The 27381-nt window shown below is 37.2% G+C and overlaps 1 protein-coding gene across 1 annotated transcript in view; it reads right to left on the reverse strand.

The window, feature by feature from the left end:
* Positions 1–17259, reverse strand: part of PDE1A (phosphodiesterase 1A) — a 223123-nt gene extending 205864 nt beyond the window's left edge. Inside the window, exon 1 of the mRNA XM_075710144.1 lies at positions 17105–17259. The gene's annotated coding sequence lies outside the window, so the exon portion shown is untranslated. The remainder of the gene's footprint in view (positions 1–17104) is intronic.
* Between the last annotated feature and the right edge of the window lie 10122 nt (positions 17260–27381).

Genomic DNA, 27381 nt, shown 5'->3' on the forward strand with positions numbered 1-27381 from the left:
GAAAGGCTGAACTGTAAAGCAATGCAAAACTGTATTCAAGAATTTCAAAATCCATATGTAACTCTTGGGAATGGAACACAAGCAGAAATAGATAACATTGCTTTTGAACTGTATGTTTAAAAATGTTAGAAAAAATTAAGAGATTTACCGAAACTGTCATAACAACAATTAATTTCTCTTTGATTGTTAAAAAGGTTACCCTAGTTAAAATCTTTAAAGGATTAATTGAAAGGCATCATTTACATCACAAAAATGAGCCCTCTGGCAGAACAGAAACCCCGGAAAGAACTGAAGTCTGGCTTCCTGAGTTAGCCTGTTCCTCTCTCTTGCCCCAAAGACAAGCCAGTAATTACTGAAATTTCCTCACTTTTACTTCAATGTACCAGAAACTGAGTGACTGCAAAATGAACTGGAGTTTCTTTAAAGAGTGGAGTAGGTTTTACTAGAGAACAGGTACTACAAAATCAGCCAGTGGGAGCCAAGGCACCTCCTATAGCTATCTGGAATGAACATGTGCTGCTCAGATTAAATGCAGTCCTTGATACGGCCACAGAAGATACGTAAAGCTACAGAGGATCTAAGGTCTCCTACTGTTGATAATGACTCATATCCTGTATTTTTCACATAAGACAGCAAGTTCCAGCTATTTATGGTACAGCCCATTAAAAATTCCTTTTCATGAAGAAAAAATGCTGTCAGTTGCCATTCAGGAGTTGATGTAAGAGGCCAGATAGCATGTTACAGAAATTATCAGAGAAAAATACTATAATCACAAAAGAGCCAAATGTTTCCTCTTGAGCCCTTTGAGATAGCAGATGCATAGTCATAAGCAGAATCTTTTGCCTCTGAAGATTTTGTTCATACACAGATCACCCTAGAAAAAAAGAAGGGTGGAAAAATACGGTGTGAATTATTTCAGTCCACTCAATTCAATGCCATGTATCTCACAGATGTGTCAACTCTTCCCCCGACTCTGCCCCAAAATGGAGGATGTGAACATACCTATTGTTGAACTAGATGGGGAAGGAGCAGAGTGCATGCGTGTGCATGTGTCTGCTGCTGACTCACGTTATAATTAACATCTTGCAGACAAAAGGGGGAATACTACTTAAATGCAAAGCTACAATTTACATTAGTTTAATTAAAACCTTAACAGTCTAATCAAAGAATTATTTGCCCAGTTAAAATGCAATACTAACATTTACAGTTAAAATTTTACTGAATCAAAACTGATATACACAAGCTTTCTACTATCTACCCATTTCTCTGGTGTTATGCTCAGCCTATCACTGCCCTTTTGGGTCCTAAGGTCAGTCACTTCAGCATACAGGAACGCTATAGTGAGACCTCAGTGTCCCAAATCTTCACTGGGAGGAGCATGATGGTGGCAAGGTGATGATGGGTGGGAGGAAGAGGAGAATCCTCCTTTGTGCAAGGAGTGTGATATTACATTGATGGTTTCTTCCTCCTCACCCTACAGACCACTTGGTGCTATTTTTATACATTTTCTAAATGTTTTTACACCTTCTTTTTTCACCAGGTGTTCCTACCTGGTGATTCTTTCCTAAAAATATTTTACACTATAGTAAAAAAATCAACTACAGAATTAGTACACTATAGGAACTTAAAACAAAACCCACAGTTATTGCTGTCAAATTTCAGCTGTGAACCGACTCAGCAGTCTATTAAAAAAGATTAAAAGACATTTCTAGGTAAAAATGCTGACTTTTCCCCATGCAAGTGGAATAAATTTTAATAGATGTCTTGTTTTTTTAGTTATAATTTTTGACTGATTCATTGTATCCAGATGCTAAACAGTGTTCATATTTCACTACACATACAACTAGAGTTCCCAGTTGCACAATGTAATTCCTTTCAAAGTAGTCCCTGATTGCTGAGGGATGGTTTATAAAATCAAAATGGCCCTTTAAAAATATCAGCAGGCAGTAAATTTTACAAGTGCTGAGCTTCAGTCATGTAGGAAATTAGGTGTTAGGAGACTTGAGTATGATACTGATTGATCTCTCCAGAGTCATATTCTACCCTCATTCCCCTTGGAATTAACAGGAATTTTGAATGAAAATCAATAGCAAGATATTATGCTGTGATTAAATGCCTTAGGGATGATGTCTATAGTGAAAAAAATGTTGAGATCATTCAAGACAGGATTATTGACAGTACGAACACAATCCAATACAGGAACTGCAGTTCTCCTGTTGCAAGGAAGCTTCCACAGAATCACAGAATGGTCAAGTTTGGAAGGGACCTGTCGAGATCCAAACTCCTTGCTCAAGCAGCGCCACCTACAGCAGGTTGCCCAAGCCTATGTCCAGTCAGGATTTTAATATCTCTACGGACCACAATTCTATAACCTCCCTGGGCAACCTGTGCCAGAGTTTGACCACCACTTTCACAACAGAAGTGCTTACTAAACTGCCTACGCCCATTAAGAATTGATCACGTAATTACTGCCAAAGTGAGAGCAGATGAAGGCATTTTTCAAGTAAGATAAACTATATATGCCTGTGCTGTCAGATCTTTTTCCATGTAGTTTCAAAGGGGAAATTTTGATTGTTCATTGTGAAGTAGTCAAGGCCAGTTCTGACATTCTGGTCTTTGGAGACATAAAGCATCACAGTCTATATATACAACCTCTGACCAAAATACTTATACCTAGAAGGGATGAAGATGGACAGAAAACATCACTACACAGTTATGAGTCCCAAGGGATGTTACTTTATGAGTATAAAACATATGCATTACTTTTATCTAAAAATATACACAGAGCTGAACTGCAAATGACAGGACAATGTAGAAAATGCCAGCGGGTAACACAGTACACTTCTCTGACTATGATTCTAAACTAAGATTATCCATGTCAAAAGCTGCAATGAAAGACCAAAGAAAAAGGCAACTGCACAACTCAGTTGAACAAATATTTCTGTTGTCAAAGGGGGTAGAAATCAGTTCTCATGTCCACCTATGCAACCACTCCACTTTCTGGTACTCTGCAAGATTCTTGACTGTGGAATGGTTGCAAAGAGAAGCATTTCCTAAACCTGAATTCCTGCAGTCCTATTCTGCAGAAGAATGGATCAACAACAAAGCCAAAAAAAAAAAAAAAAGGAAAGAAGTTGGGATACATACACTTCCATTTAGAATTGGACTAATTCCGGTCAAAAGGGGCTTCAGGAGGTCTCTAGTCCCAATTCCTGCTCAAAACAGGGTCAGCTATGAGGTCAGATTGCTCAGGGCTTTATCCAGTTTAATTTTTTCAAAATTACATTTGCAAATGACTCCTCTGAGGTACATGTATATCAGCAGAGAAACTGGCAAACTGCCAGAGTATAGCTGACTTACAATCTACTGCTGAACTGGAAAAAATATGTTGAAACTGCCAGCACTGAGGTCAACAAACAACTCAGGATTCAAGACGCTTCTGAACTACTATGAAACTTCCTGGATTGTTGTGACAGCATATAAACATGAGACAATGAATCCCAATTAATCTGTGCACAATGCCAGACTCTGTGGGATATATTTGAAATACCAGTTCTGTGCTTTAGAGAACTCCATCCTCTGTCACAATAAGAAACTTCATTGCAGCAATAAAGCAATTTATACAGCTTAGACTTTAAGGCTCAGACTTTAAGGTTTCTTGCTCCAAACAGATGTGCAGGCTGGCCCACAGGGATACTTAACCCAATACTCTTCTGCCACACCGGTATTAATCAGAGTAATGCCTTTACTAAAGCAAACTTTTTCTGAATCTTGTGTTTGGCCAAACCACAATCAGCACAAGAAGAACACAAGGCAAAAGGCAGGAATGGGACAGAGATGTTCTGCCCAGGGCCAGAAGTGCTTCTGCTTTTGGCCAGATTATTCTGAATATGTAAAACAAAGTTATTGCATAACATCTGGGAATCCTAACACATACCCATATCCTACCAATGACTAATCACAACAGTTTCACATTCAGAAAAAATCAAGTGAGCAGAAACAGTAATTAGTCAAGAAGCATTTAGTAAAAATCCTCCAGAAACTGCCAAAGCTTACAATAGCCCCAGTATGAAAAAAATCAGGTAGCATCTGAATGTTTGCAAAATCAGTAAGGCGGGAAAATAAGAGTCAAAACTCTTTCAACCAAAAAAACCCAACCAACCAACCCAACCACAACCCACACCACTCACAGGCCACCGCAATCTTTCCAGATGCTGGTTCTTGTAACTAGATTCACCTGAAGAGTTTACAGTTCTAATGTTAAAAATTGGAAAATAGTGATGAGTGGATAATTTGATTAAACTTTTTCTATTTCATTTGTCCTTCATTCCATGTGCTTCATAGATAGCAGTATCAGTAGCTTAGGTATTATGATGCAACATTTCTGCTAAGAAGCCTGTGTTCATGTGCTCGCAAGGGAACATGCAAATGCAAACTTGACTCCTTGGAGCATACAGCCAATGGAAACAATGCAGCGTGAAAAATTGTGTATATGCTACACTAAGTGCTTTTTTTAATCTTCTGCCTATTCAGTTAATTTCTCAACCAACTTAAAGAATGAGACTATATTAGTAGTTCCTACATTTATTTTCATTAAACTGATTGTAAAAATAAGGATGAAACAAATGGCCAAAGAAAGGAGAATAATCGATGAGTGCATTTCAGTTCATTTGACCTCAAAATACCTTCCATCAAAAGACTACTTGTTTTGTTTGGGGTTTTTTGTTTTTTTTTTTTTTTTTTAATATCATCACCCTCATACACTCTAAAACTTAAAAAAAAAAAAAAAATCATTAAATAATTCTTTGAAAATGTGCCTAAGTTTGTCTCTTCAAAGGTATGAACAAGTGAACAAGCAGGAAGAATACATTTTTAGCGGCACTTTGAAAGTCATGTTTTAGAGAATGGTTTGTGAAGTCTGAGAGCATGCCATGCAAATGACCTTTCCTTTCTTCCCAGTAATTAAGATATAAAAGACCCTTAAGCTGTATCAGTTTTGGCATTGCCTGTCTCTCAAGTACCTGGATTTAATCATCAACAAGATACCTCTCATATTCTCTTTTGTTGTACTCTCATTTCATTGTTTGCTGTTCCTATTACAGAAATTCTGCAATTCTAAGCAGAAAATTCAGAACTTAATCTTCTAAAATGTCTGTCTTCCCTCCCCCTCCCCTTAAAAACATCCAAAGCTCACAGTAATCCCAAAACTGGAAAAGCTGATAATATCTAAAGGTTGGAGAGAGTATAAGGGAAGAAAATAGGAGAAAAGCATCCTTACGTGAAACATAATCTGATTCACTGCCAAGCAAGTTCAGAAGATTTGCATTTCATCATGCATCTTTTCATTTGATTGTGTCTAACCTTTCATATGTTTGAAAAATGAGAATAATATAAACATTATCTAGCAATAGCTGTATTAAAGGATAACAAGTATTTCATAGACTGGCAATGAATTACATAGTTTGTAAAAATGTTATTGCATATACAGGATTAAGGGTTTCTTAAAAGAATTATCAAAAGTTACATAGAGTACTGTATTAGAAATACTGCCTGAAAACAAGCATATCTAAGGCTGCTTTGTATTGCTCCTATGGTTAAATTGAGGGCCTATTATTCTAGTTACTGAAACATAACCATGAGAGTCTTTCTCGCCCTCAAAAAAAGGAATTATTTGTATCCCTGAGCAAGCTCATGTTACATGAATAAACATATAAATCAAATTAATTACAGATTTGGCAAAGAATCAGGAAGTCTTACAGGATTTGCAAACAACAATAAATTGTTGGTTAAAAAAAAAGTCAGTCACATATTTGTATCACATACATGTTTTCACAGAACAAAGACAATAAATACTTCCTTTTTTGTAGGATTTGCTTCTTTTCTACCTGTTCTTAACTTGGAATTCAGTTCTCCCCACATTCAGTCAAGTAGGGATGAAGGCCTCCATAAAATATTCTAACTTTTACACATTTAAAAAAAAGAAAAAAACAAACCACGATTAAGCTCTAAAAAAAAAAACAAACCACGATTAAGCTCTAAAAAAACAAATGTTAACTCTGCAACTTCTTCCTTGAATATACACTGAGAACAGAAACGGCCATTGACTTTAATGACTAAAATAAACCTTTCAGCTTCCTTTGCTTCTCCTAGGAAATCAGCAGCCTAAGCAAGGAGTAAGCAACTCTGCCTGGCATTGCACCTGTCACAGGTAACCATCTGCAAGCAGATGCTGTCACAGACCAGCAGGAATCATAGAATCATAGAATCGTTTAGGTTGGAAAAGACCTTTAAGATCATCCAGTCCAACCATTAACCTACACTACCAAGTCTACTCTAAGCCAATCAAGGGTAGACTAGACTAAACCATGTCCCGAAGTGCCACATCTACCTGTTTTTTTGAACACTTCCAGGGATGGTGACTCCACCACCTCTCTGGGCAGCCTGTTCCAATTTTTGACCACCCTTTCCGTAAAGAATTTTTTCCTAATTTCAGGAACATGGTAATAACTCATTGCTACAGAAGGCAGCAGTTCTTCACTATCAGACCTGTTCCATTCCATGACACATCTGGCCACAAGTTAGTCAGATTAGATACAGCACTTCTCCATAAAGAGACATTCAGGGGGTTGGAGGGTATCAGTTTGAGTGCTGGGACTAGCTAACAAAGAAGTCTGTTTTAAAAAATAAGGAGGCTCCACCTCTAGATCTTGCTTGGCCTATCTTTGCCACACCTAAAGACTACTGCTATGTCAACACAAAATTAAAATCCCACTAAGAAAATCAGGAAGTTGGAATAAAATTCTTTTGAACAAAGCAGCAGCAGCAAGAATCTCTACTGGCAGATGGACTGAGAGCCCTGACACGAATGTGCAAATTAGAACACAGCAGATAATTCACATGCCTAAAACACAGATTATTAAATTATTTTCTTTAAGAGCTGGATACTTTTAGAAGAGAAGCTTACTGAGGATGGCAAGGAGCAAGAATTAAACAGACAGGAAAAATGTCTAAAACAGGAAATCATCTGGGTAACAGCAACCAATGATTTAACTACTGATATACACAAGAAATAGTATCTACAACACTACAAGCACTCACATCGTGAATAGCAGTGCTTACCTCTCCTGGAAACCAGCTTGCTTGCTTTCTATCACTTAAAGCTCCAACAGCATCACTGTATCAGTAGCTAACTTGCTGCAGACACAGGGCAAAATGCCTGTGCACACAAGACCCCTCTTTCCTTCGCACAGCAACGCAGACCTTTACTTTTAGGAAAGGAAGGAGCTTTCAACTGCCATGCTTCACTGTGCATCAACCGTACAGTCCTCTTATAATGGACCCCATAGGGAAAGCAGAGCAATGAAACTAGAAGAGGTGAGAGACACTTTGAACCTTTTCAAGGGCCCTAGGCAGAAGGGATAACAGTCACATGAATGCAATCACTTCAGTTTGTTTAATTTTTTAATGGCAGACAACAAAGAATGTGCTTCAATAGACCACATGAATCTGACCTAATACCACACTGCTACCTAAAGGGGCACGCTCCTTCCCCTTACCCTCAGTAGTGTACTATGGCTGCTTCCCTTGTATTAGTGCAAGCATTTGTGCGGCCACATGGTGAGCTTGCCATAGAAGTGATTTGGCTGGAACTAAGCCAGCAAAAAAAAGGTGAAAACTGATTCAATCAGCATGGTTTCTTGCTCCAGCATACTGTGTGCTCCCTTGGCAACAGCCCAAAGGACAGGGCAAAATGCATGGCAGAGGATGAAAAGGAAGGCAGGATCTCTCTTTTCAACAGACGCCTGGCTTAAAAACACTGACTTCAGAGACGTGGTATTAGTTAAACAATCTGAATGGAAATTCTAGCCATGGACTATACATCTTCTATCCTCAATTAAGACGCACTGAAAAAAAGGCTAACATTTCCTTAGTAATTAAAATCGGAGATATTTGGTTCAGTAACGCATCTTTGATTATAGAGGAGTGCTTATGATTTTCTTTAAGCATGTAAGTTTACCAAGTGAAAAGTAACACTGTTCTTGGCATTCTAGAGGTAAAACTTTGTATAAATGGTGCACATTTCATAAACCTGAGAGCCTACTTTGGAGACCAAAATAGTAGCTCTGCAGTCAGTGCTCCAAAACATGAAAACAATGGCTGGGTATGCTATTGAATGAATCATAGGGGGGGAGTGAATTAATCAGTGTAAAAACCTCAGTGAATAAAGTAGAGAAACTAAACGATCTGCAGTTCAGATTGTTAATGTCATTGTCTTTTCAATGTATTTCCATGGTACAGCCAATCTTTCATATCTCTCTGAGGCATTACCATTGCTTAGTGTTCCTCAGGGAAACTAACCACATCTGAACTGCTTTAGTTTCACATGATTTGGATATATCTGCAACTGAAGCTTTTCAATTTCATTACTGACCAAAAAGCACAATCTAATTTCTTCAATTCTATTTCTTCTGTAGTCACGCTTTTTGTATGTATTCAAGACCAACATGATAATTTATCATGCAGAAGTGGTTATGCAAAACTGTGTCTATTTCTACTGTAAGAGGGTGGGGGTGAGGGGACAAGAAACTTTAACACGGAAAAACACAGTTTATTTTAAAATGTCATTCCTATGACATTTTTGCCTTTTTTGGAGACGCGTGGCTTGCTTAAAAGATACAAGCACTTCAGAGCCCACAGTTCCCCAAGGAAATGGAAACGTGAGTCCGATTTCTTGCAGTTGCATAAAAGCACAAAAACCTCAAGCACTAAATCTTAATTTTTTGTTTGATTATTGCTGAATGACAACTTTAGGATCTTTACTCCTTAAACAACTTCCTTTCCTAAAACATCCTACCAACTAGACTTCCCATGAAATAAAACCCATCTTTTACTACTGGACTTGCAAAAGCCATAGTGAAGAAGTATTCTCAAATCTTGTAGCTGATTTAGGTTGCTAATAAATCTTTTATCAAATGTCACAAAACCTGCGATTACACCAACTCCGTTTGTAGATGCTCGATTGCAGCTGAAATGAAATTCAGGAGGTATTCAACTGTGCATAAAGATTTAATTAAATCCTTCCAATACTTGACATTGTAGATATTCATAACACTGAATTTTGATCCCAGAATTTCTTAGATTTCAGCATTCTGTGTCTTGGTTTTTCCCACAACTTTAATCTGACCAGTCCAGTACAAAGGCATTTCTAACCGTAGGAAGTTCCCATTTTAATAAATCCAAGTTTCTAGTAGTCTCACTATACAACACACACGAGATATAACATTATAGTCACTCAACTCAGACCACAGCAGTAAAAAGGCCCCTAAGAATGCTTTGCAAAACTATATATAACCTACATATATAACCAAAAAGGGCAATTGTTTGTGGAATATTTTTGTGATAGCCATTGCCTTTTTGTCTTCTGAGTTACAACACCGTGTATGGTATACAAAAATGAACTTCCATAACAGGCAGAAACAGCTTGATCTTATTCTATTAAGAATGAAATGGCAAGATGTTAGTATGCATAAATCCATGCTAGAAGAATAGCTGCATTTCACAGGTAAAAAATATTTTTAAAATTCTAAAATGATAAAGCAGCCTTTATCATTGCAGCACATAACTAAAAGAAGCAAACTAAACACATATATATGATTCCTGTCACCTGAAATATCGAATGCAGCACTCCCCTCTCCTAACTCAAGCCCTCTTCTACTGTTCTCTGCTGCACCACTCTGTTAACATTAACTTCCATGTGATTTCTGTATCTACAGAAACACACGCTCACGTTACTGTGGTTACTCTTGTTACACAAACCTGCATACCATAAAGTCACAGTTCTGTAAAGGGTATTGCAATGCCTATTATCATCAAGTAATAATTAGGAAGAAATACCTGTTTAAAATGATATGACAAGTGATACTATAGTTAAGAAATAGGATCTCCTTCGAAAAAAGTATCGATTCCATAAAAAGCAGGAAGGACAGAAAATACTATTATCCATCATATGTATACTGTGCATATACATATGTGTATATATACATATGTGTATATATATATACACATTGCTAAATATTCCAATTTTTTATATCCTGTTCAATTGGGATGCTCTAACATAGTAAACATGAATAAAAGGATAAAAATTCCTTTAATTCAGCATTTTTAATAGATTCAGTTTTTAGAATGACAGAAACAAGGCAAAGAGATCAAGTCAAGCGTAAGTTACCCACAGTTTGAGACTGGACTTACGTACATCACATTAATCTATACTTGCTAGACAATGCTGTAGCCTCTAAAGAAAGTACCTTCTCCATTTCTGTATGTGCATTAATCTCACTGGCAACATATTTGAAAGATCAGACTTTATCTTTAATAGTTGCTATTTGAAAAATAGAACAATAATCTCAATAGCAATTTACCCATGCTGCAAGTGACACATTCTAGCTGTCCTTTCTAAACAAATACATAATGCATTTAATCAAGTAACCCTAGACCATGCTGTTAATCAGCACTGGAATATAATTTTTCAGTACCCATTTCCAGTTTCATTTGCAAAAATAATGAATTAGCTTATGGAATTACAATTATATAAAGAAAAAACTATGTCATTATCTGTCAAAAGTAATGCTAGACATAGCTCTTACTCATCTTTGGATATGCAAGATTCTGAAAAAAATTCTAAGTTCAGACACATGTAACATGACCTTTTCTAAAGTGAATAATTAATGTTCAAATCAGGCAGGGAGAGGTATTTTTTTTAAGACTTTAAGACAATCAATCAGAATTTTTGCAGTGCTCCCCAAGTATGTGCTAGAAGGTAAACAGCTACATAAAATGCACACTGCAAACAAAGATTTGGAGAAAAAAATCTAATATATTTTGATTGCATAAGTAGCAATAGGATATTTCCTACAAATGACAATGGATAATTTATCTGCCAGCACTAGTACTGGGGACATAAGATGAAGGATATAAAATATAACACATTACAGAATGTTAAGGTTTAGTGTATTTTGAAAGTTTTTGGTCAAATCCTGTAAATAGGAGACTTGCTTTAGTGGAATCAAGATTCCACATGAGTGCATAAAAATCAATCATCACTTTGAACCCCTTGGTCATACTGATCTTCACAGAGAATCAGATTATTTGCTAATAATATTACTCAAGCTTACCTGTACTGTTATGCAGCAGGCAGTACCTCATGCTTACGGAAAACTAAAGTTACGTTTAAAAAGGGTTCACTCAAGTATTCCTCACACCATGAGGCACGAAAAGTCATTAGAACAATGGAAGCTGTTCACCGTTTAGCAGGATTAGGTCTTTATTTCTTAAATAGGAAAGCTAATATTTTAAGTAACCGAAACACAATCTAATTTTCAAGACAGTCACAGAAACTGTTAAGGTGAATGAAGTATAACAGCAGGGAATTCAGAAGATAAAACTGCCAGATAACTTTTGAAGTGGATAACGTACCTTATTACAAGAATTAGACAAACAAAACCAATCAAAATGTGTTCTATCAATTGCCAGAAATTCCTGTCCAGATTCAAAACACTGCAAGTCATCCCAGCCCTGAAATTGGAGAGATTTAATATCACAAGAAGAAACAACAATTTCGTATTTTCTGATAAAATACATCATCTCCCTCTCCCACATTCAGCTTCCATTGTTTCAGAGGAAGGGGAGAACCATAGAAGCCAATTCCTTATATTGGGGCTGGAGAAAGAGAAGAAGAGACAGGGAACTCTCTGGATCACCAAGTAATACGGAGCAAACCAGCAAGATCAACTGTGGTCAAGACAAGACTGTTGTCAGTCCCTCTCGGGCTCCTAGTTTGTTAGTATCACAGAGGACACCCTTCAAAACTTGCTTTTGCAAGTTCCTAACTTCATGGTCACCCCTACCTTGTCATACCTCTCTTCCACAGATTCATCAGCCTCTAGCTTAAGGTAACTTAAGTTCTGATGATGATATTCCTTTTCATTCAGTTTAGTCCATAGAGTTATGTCTTTATACAGTAAGAAATTAATTATTGTTCAATAAAACATAACAGTCTACAAAAAACATCTGCCTAAAGATAATGAAGCCCGCATCTGGTTAAGGATTCAAGAGAAAAGGAAAGTACAATTACCTTATAAATTCTTTAGGATGGAGAAAATGTGTAATTCACATCTAAATTACAAGTATTTGCTTTCTTCTTTCTCACAAAACAAAAAAGCAATCCTCAAATGAGCTATATTTCATTGAAGTTTACTTTGCATACCTCTCAAGTATATTTACTTTGTCATATATCTTCACGATTATACTGACATTGATAACAACAACTGAGTCTCACAAAAATAATGCCTCAAAAGGGATATTAAACGATCAGTGTAGAGTAAATAATTAGTTAAGATAAGTATATTACTCTGGAATTAATCTTTGATTACAGAGATGTAGTGAAAACATGAATCTATATTCACACAGACATTGAAATGCAGTCCTGGACATTTTATTGTACAAACATGTGTCCAGATCACTTGGATTAAACAAAATCCTTCAGCAAATTTTGTATCTAGTTTCTGAATCAGCTAGAATGAGACAGGCACTGGAGCAAAGCTCATCATCTGTTTACCCAATATTTTATGCATGCTGGCCAGCACATTGCTCTTCTTTAAACAGACCCCATTCTCAAGAAGTTGGTGTTTACTCACAGCAGTAAAAAACCAAAATCCCTCATCAGAGTCCAGCCAAATAAATTCAAGCCCACATAAGCTTTCTAGTTACTCAATGGGTCAGTACAGGGCACAGGACATGGTATTTCCGTAACACACGTTTCTGTAGCTATGCTTAAATACAGATTTCCATTAGACTATTATTTCTCTTTCCACACCTTCAAGTCAAGAAAATTAATTGTAATAATACAAGGTTCTACCACGACATCTCATATTGCAGCTGCAGCTCCACCCTTTCACATATTTCACACAGCAGAGAGAGGGAATGCAAACAAAATATTGCTCAGACTAATTGTACATAAGTAAGAAATGTCATATTATGTTTTCTTCTTTAGGGAAGAATAGACTGGAAAGTACATGGAACAAGTAGGCAGGTACTTGGGACTTTTCTTCCCCCCCCTTTGTGGCAAGTAGAAAACCCTGCTATGGTTTACTCCTGCAAGCTGGCAATCACCTTTATTATAAAAATATAAGACAATTTTGTTTGAAGGACACTTCAAGATTTTTATCTTTAATACAATTGTACACATGACTGGAAGCAGATTCACCAATTAATTTTCAGTAATTTTCTTTCAAGCTTGTTATTCATGTAAACAATTACAGAAAGCTAGAATTATTTTCTAAATGCATTAGTATGATGCAGGACTAGAGTATACTTTGTTTTGTCTAACGGAAAGAGCTTTTAGGCTGTGTAAAATGTTAGTGATGTCAATCATTCAAACAAGTAAATAGCTTTTTTCCTCTAAATTATGCTTTTAGATTTTCATAGCTACTTAACCTCAGTCCCTCACTACTTGTGAGTTTTGACTTCTGTTAAAGGTTCTTTCTCTCACTCATGTCCAGAAATCTTTATCTCCAGCTGCTGGGAAAGTTCTGAGATCCATTGGTCTGCCTATTTCTCCATACTCTCTGAACTTGAACTTCAGACACTGAAATCTGGCAAGTACAGCCTTCCACCAATACCTGAATACTGTTTAATACATCAGTCCAGGTCAACTGTCATCTGAAGAACACTTAGAAACCTACAGCCTGCTGGTTGTAATTCAGGAAGCTCTTTTCTCCATGTAACACAAGAACCTGCCTCCACAGCCAGTCCTTTAGAGAGAGACTTTCTCCCATTTGAGCTCATTATACTCCACATCTAGCAGAAGGAGCAGAAAGAGCTACTTGAACAGTACTATCAGGTGCCTTTTAGAGCCAAATCCCCCAAGACAATAGGTAAACGAAGACTGAGAAGGCTGGGTAAGGAACTGACAAAAACAAACTGGGATTCACATGCCTTTGTAGAGCAAACTAACACATTATTTTGTAAATGGAAAAGGCTAGTAAGTGGTAGGTAGTTACAAAAGATTTCCTAACATGACAGTTTCTTAGGCTGCAAGTAACCTGCTAACCTGGGACTATATTCTCCTCTTGGTGTCACTGTGTCAGCTGAAGAGTTTAATAAGTCATTCTGTCTCTAGCTGCTTATTGTTGTCATTCTTGAAACAGGGTGTCACACCTTCCAAATCTGCTGCCTATTTGCTTGTATGATAATATACCCTGGCCCATTTTAGTAAGAAGAAAAAGTTGTGTCAGAAGAACTACATTCTTACTGTTTAAACTAATCCAGCTTATTTTTACTCTAATGGATAAGAAATTGCTTATGTCATGGACCTCCAGGAAAAGAGGAGTGCTGGTAACCTCTGTCAGTAGAGGCGGAACTAGAACAAGACATGCATCTAGACTTAACGTTCTGTTTCAGAAGGCTACATAGTTTTTGCTTTTTCTTTTCCTTAAAGGTGCACATAAGTTACTTGTTACTCCAGTATTAATCTGAGTATCACATTGCCAGTTTTAAAATGGAAATAGAAATACCCCTTTGCTTCAGAGGAATGTTGTGAAAAGCAGCTGGTTGATATCTACAAACCTTTTGTACATCCATGCTAAGCACCACAAAGGCCTATAAAATTAAGTTCTGTGTTCATTCTGTGCTAAGGACAGAGAGCAGAAAAAGCACTGACTACTCTTCAAACCTTAAAAAAACCATAAATAATAGCTTTGCACTAAATGTATACAATCTTTTAATCCATATATTTTGATATATTAAAACACATACACAAACAACCATAACAGCTGCTAATTTTAAAAAACTGCACAAGAGGCTGTGATTTCTTAGTATTAGAGGAGTAATTTCCTATTAATCTTAGCAAAGCTACTTCAGTCAAGTTCTTTGTGATTACAAGGCACCTTGGACTAAACCACGATAGTATGGACTAAACAAACTGGACTAAAGCACAAGTATAGTGCATGGTGACAAATGGTACATACAATGAGGAAAGACGTCTGGGTTAGTATTTTCTGAATATTTTAAGTTTACAGAGCATTCTAAGAGCACAGTGTAACAGATGGATGGAGAGAGTGTGTCCTGATAAATTACATACATCTCTCTTCTATTTGAATTGTAAATACCATGTTGATACAAGTTACCCTGTGAGTAAGTTGCAGTACAAACTTACATAATCTTCTGCTAATGTGAAGTGTAGAAAAAAATGCTTGCTGTTAGCTAGAAGCATGACAGAGTGATTTGAATGCAAGTAAAAAGTAGTTAATACTGAATACTGTCTTTGTAAACAGATTTTGATGGATTTAGCTTCATTTATAAACGAAGAGACTAAACATAAAGTGCAATTGGGATACTGAATGTCTTCAGTACCAAATCCCTTGTGAATTGCTACATGAAATATGGAAGCTGTCACTCAGAACTAATAAATACTGCATTTTAGTACTTTTATAAAAACAACAGTTTTTTCCCCACTATTCTCTATTAATACAAATTTTGGAAACATTCCATCTCCCAATTCCTTGAAATGAAGGTAACCAACACAGTGAATGTAAGGCTGGGCAGTTGAAACTAAAGTCTGTTTTTAATTCTGATCCTGACTTTCACTCTCACTTCGGGTGAGTCCAGCTGCATGCAGACTGAAACTGGGAATGCTTCCCATCTTATGGGTTTGAGTGTGCACCTTGAGTACATAACGGGAAGAGACTGGGTGGGCACTATCACCTGGAAGGATCACGGGCAAGAAACCCAGTCGCAGCAGATGGAAACAATGTAATGCAGTGCAGGTGCAGCCTTAAACAATCTCTCTTGGACAAAACCTTGCTAAGTTCTAAAGCCTCTTTATTTAGTGAGGAAAAAATGCAATCAACAGGTTAAGGACTAAAATTAAGTAATCACTATAGCCATGAACCATAAGCTGCTGTAACATTCTGCAAGGTCTATTGTCCAGTGTCAACTGACACACAGCTAGCTAGCTAGAAATCATGGCTAAATTATTACTGCATGACCCATATTTTATGTGCCCACTGACGTGGCAGGAAGTTACATGCCATATACAGACTTTGACAAACAAATGTAAAATCCTGTATTCTGACCTTCTCAAAAATCTTGTGCTTCCACACTGCCTGCACAAGTAGAATGCCTCAAAATGCACATACTCAAACCTTTCCTCTGCATTACTGCACTCACACGATCTTGAGAGCTCTTTAAAAGAGAAAGGTCATGAATTGCCTTTTATTATGTAAGCACAAGATTGAAAATTCCTCTATTGTACACCTTCCATAGTATTCAAAAAATACAGATAATGATAAGGTAGAATTGACTGTATGAATTGAGAAATTTCTAAAGATGTTTGCAAATAAGTGTCCTATGGTACTGTGATATTTTCTTTTGTATCTGAGAGCCAGAAGAGATTTTACTTTAAATTACTCACTAATAGAAATACTTTTATTATCTTTGTAAAGCCATTTCTCTCAATGCAGAAAACTGTGATATGGGCTCCCTCTAGAGTCTTATCTCTGATACAAACTTTGAATTATAAAAGATTGCATAGGTCATTTATATGTGTCAACATCCTATTTACTTACCTTCCAAAAAAAAAGTTCTGAGATACCACTAGTGAAATAAACCTTCACATTCCCAGTTAAATAATGTATTCATACAGATCAATTAAATTAACACACTGCAGTAAATTTTGTTCTTCCATATATTTATCACAAGATCCAAATGAATTTTGAGATATTTCAAAAACCAGAAGCTAAGCTTAGAAGTGGAATCCTCTATCTGTATAAAAAAAAAATATATACCTTTAAATAAATACATTGCGTGTAGGTAAAAACATCCCTTTCCCCTTGAACACCGCTTGAAGTTGTTTCAGTAATTCGAGTAGAACTCACAGCAACCTGGAGTTTGACCTTGTTTGATTCAGGTCAGTGGATACCTTCCCGCTAATACGAGCATGAGAATATGCAAGCAGATTATTAGCTCCACAGTAACTAGAGAAGGGCATAAAAAGTGTGGTTGGACAACTTTTGCCATCAACTAGTGAAAATTGTATTATAACCCATACTCATGGAAGACATATTCTTGTCTTCTACCCAGAAGACAGTGAGTGTGGAGGGGAGATGGTGAGAAACAGAGTGAGAGTGCACTGTGTTTTCTTTCCCCCACCAAATATGCCAGGGAAGCAGAGCTGAAGATAGGGGAGTAAGCTGAACCAGGAAAAAGACTGGCATCATACTTTTTTCTTCTCTAAGCAAAGGGAAATCATATTGTGAACCTCAGGATACAGTCCCTGACACAATTGCACAAGCAGCTCCATGCAAATATATGGTACTTCTCTCTCCACCTAATACAAGCAGCAGCGATGAATCCTAGGGACAAGGAATACAACAATTTTACAACAATAGGCTGTTTCATTTCATTTTCTATAAACTGGTAAAACACAAGAACAAACAACTGAAAAAAACCCTTTTGAATGTATAAAATCCCAGTGTAAATCTAGCACCTTCCCAGCCTTGTGTTTTTATGTTCTTTTGTTTCCCACTCATTGGGAAAGAAAACACAAGACTTTGCCTTCAGAAATATATATTACATTGTAGATGTGACAGCCTCTTCTAGAACGAAGAGATTATTACTTCCTCATAAATCTGACGATTACAATTACGTAATTAACACAGCTGCACATATATAAATTACAACCAAAATAAACATGTGGATTAAAGACTGTCATTAACAGAGATGCAATAAATCATAAATGCTTCCCTCACTTCCTAATGCTAGGATTGACGCTCTTGTTTTGCTCTCTAGTTCTAGATCTAAATCTCATATTGTACTTTAAAAACAAACAAACAAACTAGCACATCAGTAGATTAAGATGGCTATTAAGTTTTCTTCAGAACAGTTAAGAATAGTTTTCAGGGTTTTTTTCCCCACTGCAGATTATCAGTTAACTTACATTTTCCTTTGCAATGTACTAGGTGCATTGCTAGGGCTGATACCATAGTCATCCTCTGCAGAATGTGGCAAGAAAAAGGTCTAGCAAGTAAAGAGTCTGATGCCTTGACTACCTCAGTCTTCCTTAAATTCTTAGGCTGAGCACAGAAAATTGTCTGTACAAGCTCTTAAAAAACAGCACTGCTTAAAAGAATATGTTGAATGCCAACATGCAGTCCTTCAGGCTTTTGATACGTATATGCCAGAGTTCTGCCAGTTAATAAGACTACAGGCTTAAAGAGCAACAATAGAAAAGCTTCTCATTTTTTAAAATCACCTTATATTATTAAGTGAGCACCGAGACAAATAGAAATAAATGCATTATGTCATATTTTCCTTTCTTTATGCTTCAGTGCAAAATTACATGTGTAATTACATCACACAAATTTTTGTTACTAATGCAGTTAAGACTTCCTTCTAGTTTTACCTATTAATAAAACAAGCTAGCATCTGTTACTATGGGTTGGAAAGGATTATCAAATATTACATACAACATCACATAAGTTTTCAAACACAAAATTAATTCAGGACCTTCTACAAAGCTCGCTCTGCCTTGAATTCATATTAGCTCCCTTTCTTCTCTCACAGGTCCTACAGCTCCCCACAAGCTAGGTAAAAGATGGATTTTTGCGGGTTTTTTAGCATGCTTGGAAGATAAGTTTTTGAAAAATAATCAAAGGAATGAATCACTATCAATATAAGTTTCTTCAGGGAGAACCCCTTTTGGTAGCTCCATTTTTTTCTCCAGCAGTCTGGAGAAGAGAAGGCTCTGGGGAGACCTTATTGCAGCCTTTCAGTACTTAAGAGGGGGGCTTGTAAGAAAGATGGGGACAAACTTTTTAGCAGGGCCTGTTGCAATAGGACAAGGGGTAATGGTTTTAAACTAAAAGAGGGTAGATTCAGACTAGATATAAGGAAGACATTTTTTTACAATGAGGGTGGTGAAACACTGGAACAGGTTGCCCAGAGAGGTGGTAGATGCCTCATCCCTGGAAACATTCAAGGTCAGGTTGGATGGGGCTCTGAGCAACCTGATCTAGTTAAAGCTGTCGCTGCTCACTGCAGGGGCGTTGGACTAGATGACCTTTAAGGGTTCCTTGCAACCCAAACTACTCTATGATTCTATGATATTTTATTTAAAAGGGTTTCAGTCAACATTCATCCCAAAACCTGAATACACTGCATCCCATAATACACCATCAGAAAGCATAGTAACATTTAGTCTGTGATTAAAATAATTTTATGACAACATCCTACAAAAAACATGTTCAAACATGAATAAATTAAGTAGTTACTCTAAACCACTTGTCTACTGACTTCCTTAGGAAATCAGCAGCCAACCCACTACCCTACCTCCAGCAGAGTAACTTTGCAGTTCCAAGCTCTTATTGCACCTAGTCCAGCAGACTGGCCTGGGTCTGAGCTGAGGCTAGGCACCTAATATTCCTAACACAAATCCAAGGCAGCACACTTCTGAGAGGTCTGATCTGTAAGGTAGACGGGATGGAGTCAAAGCAGAGGGATCTGAACATTAATTGGTGCATCCTAGCCGAGATGAGCACCATGTTTTCTCCCTTCCTAAGAAGCAACAGTTAAAAACATCCCTCTCAGCTGAGCCTGGTACCTTCTGATCCAGTGCTCTTCATAACACTACTACTGCTAATCCATCCCACCGCTGAGATCAGTGCAATTGCACGAGCAACAGCTCCTGTGTGCCGCAGTCCATTTCAGACAAGTGCCGGCAGTCAAACATCCTTGACTTTACTGGTGGCAGCCCAGACCATAGTAGGGAAGCAGGTCCCGGTGGCACCCGGGCACCCCACCAGCAGGCCTGGGTCCCACCGCAAGGCCACACACACTGGCAATGCCCTTCTCCAACAAAACTGGGATCTGCCCACACCTTGGCTCTGCCATTGTTCCAGGGCAGGACCGAGCTGCTTGATTGCAGGCCCATGCCTGCCATCCCCAAGCACAGCCACATGGCTCAGCTTCAACTACAGCAGTGATTGAATACTGATATTAAAGTTGTTTACTCTAAAAGCAACTACAAAGCTCTTAGTAAATATCACATTTTTGAACAAATGCCAAGCAATTGCTTACATATTTACAGTAAATATCAAAGACAGTCAAGGTTGAAGCATGTTGATTTGCGATCTATGTATGAATGCTAGTTTACATAACAAAAATGAATCACATTAACTTTGGCTTCCAGCATATTCTGATAAATTCTTGGATCACGTTAATACATTACGGCATTTCTACAGCTGTTAAATCTATTACCTCGATTGTACAGACTTACATTCTGCAACCATTCACACACACAACATCCTCTTTTTTTATTTTTTAAGTATAAAGCACTTCAGTGCAGTCATGGGTCTTTTTTTTTTTTTTAAACAAATGCACATGTATGCAAAGTGCCTACAGAACTGAGACCATGTGTGCTGAACTGTTTCCTCTCACTTTGAAAAGTATTTCTTTCATAATAGCCCTACTAATATCCTTATATTTTGCTAATAAGAAATCATATATCATTACAACCTTTTACCTTAAACATAAATTGAGGACAGAGTTAAAATCAAACTTAAGCATTTTTTTTCTTAATTCAAATACCACTTAGTAAAGCAGCTGAAATAAGATGAGATTTCCACAGTTGTGAAGAGGACGCTGACAATTCCCAGCGAGTTCAATAAAACTACACCAGTTCACACCATAGGGAAAGCAGTTCTCTGTGGAGGATCCAGCCCAGCAACCAGAATGGGCATTTAAAACACTCTGTATTTCAACTTTAGCATATACGTTTATTGAGAAAATCTCAAGTGCAAACTGACTGAATTGACGGATGCTTTAAAAAGCTTGTGTTTATTAGAAATCTCACTTTATTCCAATTTCAGCATAGACGTTAAAACTATATTATGATTCACAGCATGAATTAGGAACCTATTTATGGATCATGAATTCTAACAGGAGCACAGGGAACAATTTTAAAGGAATATATATAAAAATAATGCCATTAACATCAGTTTTAAATTAATGAGCCAAGTTTAGTGGCTATCGTTCCTCAGGCTCATTAAGGATACCTGAATGTGAATCACAAGAAATTTGAAGTAATATATTGGGTTTATCCATCAGGCTTTTTAAACATTTTCTTTTCATCAGAAATTAAAAATACAAAGTAAATAAAGGGAAAATGCAAATAAATCAGTTTTAAATTCTCTGTACTATCTCGAAGGCTTAAACTGCAGCACCCTGTGCAGTCAGATGTATAAACAATGATATATGTCACACCAGTGGAAATGAATGCTTTTTCTCACAATGCCGCCTTAACAAATCAAACTAAGCATGATACCTAATACAAAAAAACCACTGTATGTTAAGACAGCTACCAAATAGGTAGAAGAGGTCGTGTTAATACAGCACATAAGTGTACACAATTTGATGTTCCAGTTTAGAACATGTCCACAATGAATAAACCTTTATCTACTTGCAAAGTGGAAGGGGCAGCATTATCACTGCAAACAACAGCAGTCAAACACCTGTTCCATCCTTCAGTGGTAAAATACTAAATAAAACCAAAGGAATGACCTATGTGCCCCAAGGGAGCTTGATTTTAAATCTCAGTGACAACAGAACAGTTTTGTTTCTAGTCTGCAAACAAGCTACCACACAGTTTGCTCCCACTATGTATGAGAATATGTAAGATTTGTTGAAGACGTATGGTTTCCACTACATGCTGCATGTTATGGTTCAGGTTAGAAGAAATGCAACAGCCATGAGGAAATAGTGAGGCAGAAAGACAAGTAGAATGTCATTGTGACAGACTTGTACCTTGACAAGGGGAGGTACCCTACATAAATAGCACCATTCAGCCCCATCACAAACCCCTTGCTCTGAAGAGCATTTACAAGAATAATGCTCGTGATGTCAAAGGAACTATTTTTGTGAATAAATGTTCACCAATGAGAGTAAAAGATCACAACCTAAGCCATTAATATGAAAAATACTAAGCTTTAAATAACTAACCCCATATGACCCTAGCAGTCAACTGCCTTCAACAAGCATGATTTGATATCCTCTAGCCTGAAAACATCCAACTCTGCCTCCTCCAACCCAATTTGCCTAATCACTGAGTCGTCTTTCTCCTTTTTATCTTTTGGTTCTGCTTCCTGTGAGTAGAGCTTTTCCTAGTCCAAGTAGCTAAATTTGGACTAAAGGGTCTACAGGGAATAACTGCACTCTCTAAAGAGCACAACACCCAGGCATAAACCCATGAATGGAGAGCAGAAAACCTGGGCTTCAGCCTGGAGCAAATCATTCAGCATCACACACATACATATGTACACACACAGATACACACACACAGACATACACACACAGAGACCTAACAATGAGGAATGAGAAAGCTGCATAGAGAAGGGAGTGAGCAGGACAAATACAGACTTGTCTCATTTCGTCCTAATTCATACCATCAGCTTAAAGTCAAATAATTTGACTTGCTGTTCGTGGGCCATAGCCCTAGCATGTAGTTTGTGAAGATGGGAAATCTTAGTACCGCAGTAAGAATACCTTGGTTTGTTTCCAAACAGTGCCAGATAACTCAGAATTGCTGAAAGGGGCCAGTACAGCATGCAAACTGGCAGTAAGTCAGCAGAATTAGAGTAGGATGCTAAAAATCTGAAACCCCCAAAGGGAAGTTTAAATGATAAATGAGAAACAAGCCCATCTTGCATGTGGACTAAATACTGTGAACGTTAAGAACAGCTTCCATTTGTTTGCTCCTTCTTTTTTTTTTTTTTTGTACATTGACAGATGACTGCCACTGCCATTCTCTCCAAAGTGACACATCCATCATCATTTTTAAAGGTTTCTGCTTTGGTTTTAGACTGTTGAAGAGCTGCATTGTTGTTGTTACCCTTCTGCTCTCTTTAATAAAAACTCCTTCAACGATACTAGGAACTGAATCATCAATATTTAAAACATCAAATGTTGAAACACTCAGACAACTCCACCATCTGCTACACTGTGGCAGTTTGCATGCCCCCCCTGTATGTGAAGTCTCACTTCAGAAGTGGAGTTCTTTAAGATGCAGTCAAGTTTATGGATGCATTGTATACAAATTAGTCACCCTTTTCCTAATTCAGTAATAATTTAAGGACAAACTGTTAAGCCATGACAGAGGAGGGGAAGACAGGAGTTTTGGAATCAAATCTGTCAAAATTTTTAACCTTTTAGTGGACTACAGTGAAGCCATCTCTGAACATCTCTTCAGCTAAGATGTCTGAAAATCCTATAAAATATTGTAACTCAAAGTTTATTTGTACAAAACAATTTATCCTATTTAGACTTACAAAAGCATTGGTGTTAACACTTCATGTTCTTATAACAATGTCTGTATATATTAAACTGTGCCTTAAATCAGATATAAAGATTTCTGGGAGGCCATTAAGAAACAAAATGAGGTGCAAATCCCTGGAATGTACAAGGGAAAAAACAGTTTATAACACCATAATCAGGAATTCAAAATATCAACCACTGGCAGACCAAGTCAGACATTAAGTACATTCTTGCGTTCAAGATCTGTAAAGAAACCCTTAACTGTGAACTATACGTTACAGGAAACTTCTGCCCCCAGAGTCATACCTCATTTTATCTCCTCATCTTTTCTAAACTGTCAGAAACTGTCCTTCTGACAAGCACCTTGCAATCAGCTTTTCTGTTGCATCAGAGAACCTCCAAATACACTTGAAAGTTACAGTCAAATAAAGCTCTGCCTGTTTATAAGACCACACTCCATTTACAGAAGATTTTGAAAGTTTGCCAACAAGGCTGTGGCATTCCTGGTGGGCTCCTTTGAATTTTTAGGGTTTAGTTTAGATTTGGCAGGTGGCTTTCATTTGTGCAAGGGTTCCCCAGGAATTCTGCCAGCAGGAATGACTGAAGAGATATATCCTTTCTGCTCACACCCCTTCTCCTGCCAGCTCCACATAACACGAGTTCATGTTGGTTCTTTAGGAGCCTGCAACAGGAATTAGTTTGCACACACCGTGGCCTGAAAGAGCTGTATCCTATGACACTTTCAGCTACTAAGCATCGATGAAATAGTTTGCAGGAAAAGGCCCAGCTGATGAATGGAAAAAAAATGAAACCCAGTTCCTCCTAAATTACCTACCGTGCAGTATACAGAAACCTTCAAACTGCCACAGTCTACTTCAGCTTTTGATGTTCTTTAAGCTGCTAGTAGGAACAAAAAACTTAAGTAACAAAAACTGGTAAGTTAAAGTTCAAAATGCGCCAGAACGAACAGAATTTCTGCTCCAAATTCTCTTCATTAACAATTATTGAATATTTCACTGCAGGAAAAAAAAGTCCTTAGGAAAGCTGAATGTTAATTTTAAAGCAATCAAAAATGTATAGATGTTTTAAATTACAAGAAATGGCTCTGTAACATTTTGACTTTTTAAACAGAAGCAGATGGTTTACATGGCTTTACTGCTTAATTAAACATTTTATATATTCTATAAAATTATATCTGATGGCATTCTTTCCGATTGGCTTTCTAAATTTAAATTACAAAGTAATTTTATGTATGCACCGTATTAACCAGAAAATTAATTAAAATATTCATATCCAATACTAACTTACCAACCTAGTTGCTATTTTCTCACACATGTGAAAAATGTAATTGCCCACCTCTTTCCTACTTCTTCTTCATGACAATACTAACATTTTTTCAGAATTCTACTGGGTTCCTTTATTTTAAATAGTCCTAACTTAAAAGCCAATATTTTAGATTTTCCCTTCCTATCCCCTTTAAAAAAAAAAAACAAAAATAGCAAAACAGGAAAAATAATATGGAATTTATTTCATGAAGACCTTAAAACCAACTCCAAACAAGATATAGGTATGGATGCTATTCTGATAGTAAGATACAACTACTCATGAGTGTGAAAGATCTGAGAGAGATGATAATGAAGAACGTTTAAAGAAACTGCTTGGAATTCATGTCATGAAAGACAGACAACTGGGAAAAGGTATGCTGTCCCCAGGTTCCCCAGGGGAAAATAAAATCAGGTTACATAGTTCCACAAAGCCACAATCACACGGTTGGAAGAAAAAAGAGGGCTGCAAAGAAAAGACTGAGCATAGTGGGTAAAGTTTTCATAAAATCTTTAGCGAATACAAATTTGATGTAGTAATTCCAGCAAAGGGAAGGGTTTCACAACTATTATTTATAGTTACTGGCATGACTTTTTAAAGCTGATTCACAACAAACACAGTAAAACATAGAAATAGACAAAACAACTATAAAATCACAGAGCCAAGGGTTTGTTTAACTGTGTGACTACTAAAGACAACCTTAGATTAGAATGAACTTCATTCTGTTCTCCTGGCTTATAGTTCAGATTGGCAAGAAAAGGTAACGTCATTCATTGTGTGCATAAATTGCCCTGCTCAGTTACACTTCAGTACGATCCTTATGTAAGCAAATGACAAATACCTATCACAAAGTGAAGCATGAAGTTGCTTTTAAATGACTTGTGAGTCACATAAAGTTATCGGGGTCACAAGTCATTACACCCTCCATGTAAATCAAAAGCTTTAGCATTAGCATCCAGCTCTGGGGCCCTCAGCGCAAGAAGGACAGGGACCTGTTGGAGCGGGTCCAGAAGAGGGCCACCAAAATGATCCGAGGGCTGGAGCACCTCTCCTATGAGGCCAGGCTGACAGAGTTGGGATTGTTCAGCCTGGAGAAGAGAAGGCTGCGAGATGACCTTATTGCAGCCTTCCAGTACTTAAAGGGGGCCTACAGGAAGGATGGGGAGAATCTTTTTAGCAAGGCCTGTTGTGACAGGACAAGGAATAATGGATTTAAACTAAAGAAGAATAGATTTAGACTAGACACAAGAAAGAAATTTTTTACAATGAGGGTGGTCAAGGAACAGGTTGCCCAGAGAGGTAGTGGAGGCCCCATCCCTGGCAACATTCAAGGTCAGGTTGGATGGGGCTCTGAGCAACCTGATCTGGTTAAAGCTGTCCCTGCTCACTGCAGGGGGTTGGGCTAGATGACCTCTAAAGGTCCCTTCCAACCCAAAGCATTCTATGATTCTATGATTCTATGATTAGGGCATGTTGCTCATTTTAAGTTACAGCAGCTTTTCCTGGTTCTTTCTGGGCACTTGTTCAGCACTCTGCAGCTCCAGATTCCACAAAATTTTTGTGTCAAGTGGAGCAGGTGAGGCCCCCATACAAGCCCATACCAATGAGCAGGGGAACAAACCAAAACATGACTAGATTTTCCTTAATCGATGACATGCAGCTATGTCACAGCACAATTCTTTATATATGACTAGTACCGTGTAGAAAGATAAATAACCCTATTTTTCCATCTAGACATGCAGACATGTATTTTGATTAAAAATGGCAGTTGCAAAAAAAAAAAAACGAAAAAACTGAAGCATTTTATTGAGTAAATCAGAATATCAACTTGAAAAAAGAATTGCAGTAATATGATAAAACTAGGATAGTTTTATCATATTAGTTTATCATATTAGTGATCAGAATTATTAGTTAATTAGTTAATGAACTAACTAATCAGAATGATTAGTGATCAGAATCCTTAAGACTATATAAAAGTGTCTGCTCCCCATCTCTTTTAACACTCAAATTAGGCACCCAAAAACACTGACAAAAAGAAGAGCAGAATAACTCATGGAACTCTCTACCATTAGGAATTAAAGCAAATACTTTAGTGAATATTTTTAGACATGCATTGTTTTAAAAAATATAATATTAAGTTAAAGTTATTAAAGTTTTAATCATGACTGAAGATCAAGAAATGCCTATTCTTGTATTCCTCCAGCTAAACAAGAGAGCTTTTACAGTTTTCCACAATACATCGTGCATTGCCTTCTAGCTGCTTATGAGTTCAGAGAGAACTGATTTTGCTTACCTAGCAGATGATTATATTCCTCTAAGTGAAACTTGGGCTGAAAAAAAAGGAAGAAACACTTGACAGTTAGTTACACTAAACTAACATAGGACTGACACATTGCATATGTTTTAGCATGCATTATTTCCTTAATACCCCTGAGAGACTTTATGTATCATCATGTGCTAAATGAACTTTTAACGACCGCAAGACAATATCCCCTGCCCATCTGGAAGACCCCAAGTCACTGAATATGCACACAGAGATAAATGTTGCAACAAAAAGTCAGTCCTTCTATAAGAAGTCTCATTTAAATTCTGAAAATGGAAAATTAAAAACAAAGGAACCATCCACTAACCTACTTCGTCACATAACCATCAGGAAGGAAATAGAAATGTTTCAGCAGATATGTTTTTCACCATTAG

This window comes from Pelecanus crispus, chromosome 5, assembly GCF_030463565.1.
Source record: "Pelecanus crispus isolate bPelCri1 chromosome 5, bPelCri1.pri, whole genome shotgun sequence".
NCBI lineage: Eukaryota > Metazoa > Chordata > Aves > Pelecaniformes > Pelecanidae > Pelecanus > Pelecanus crispus.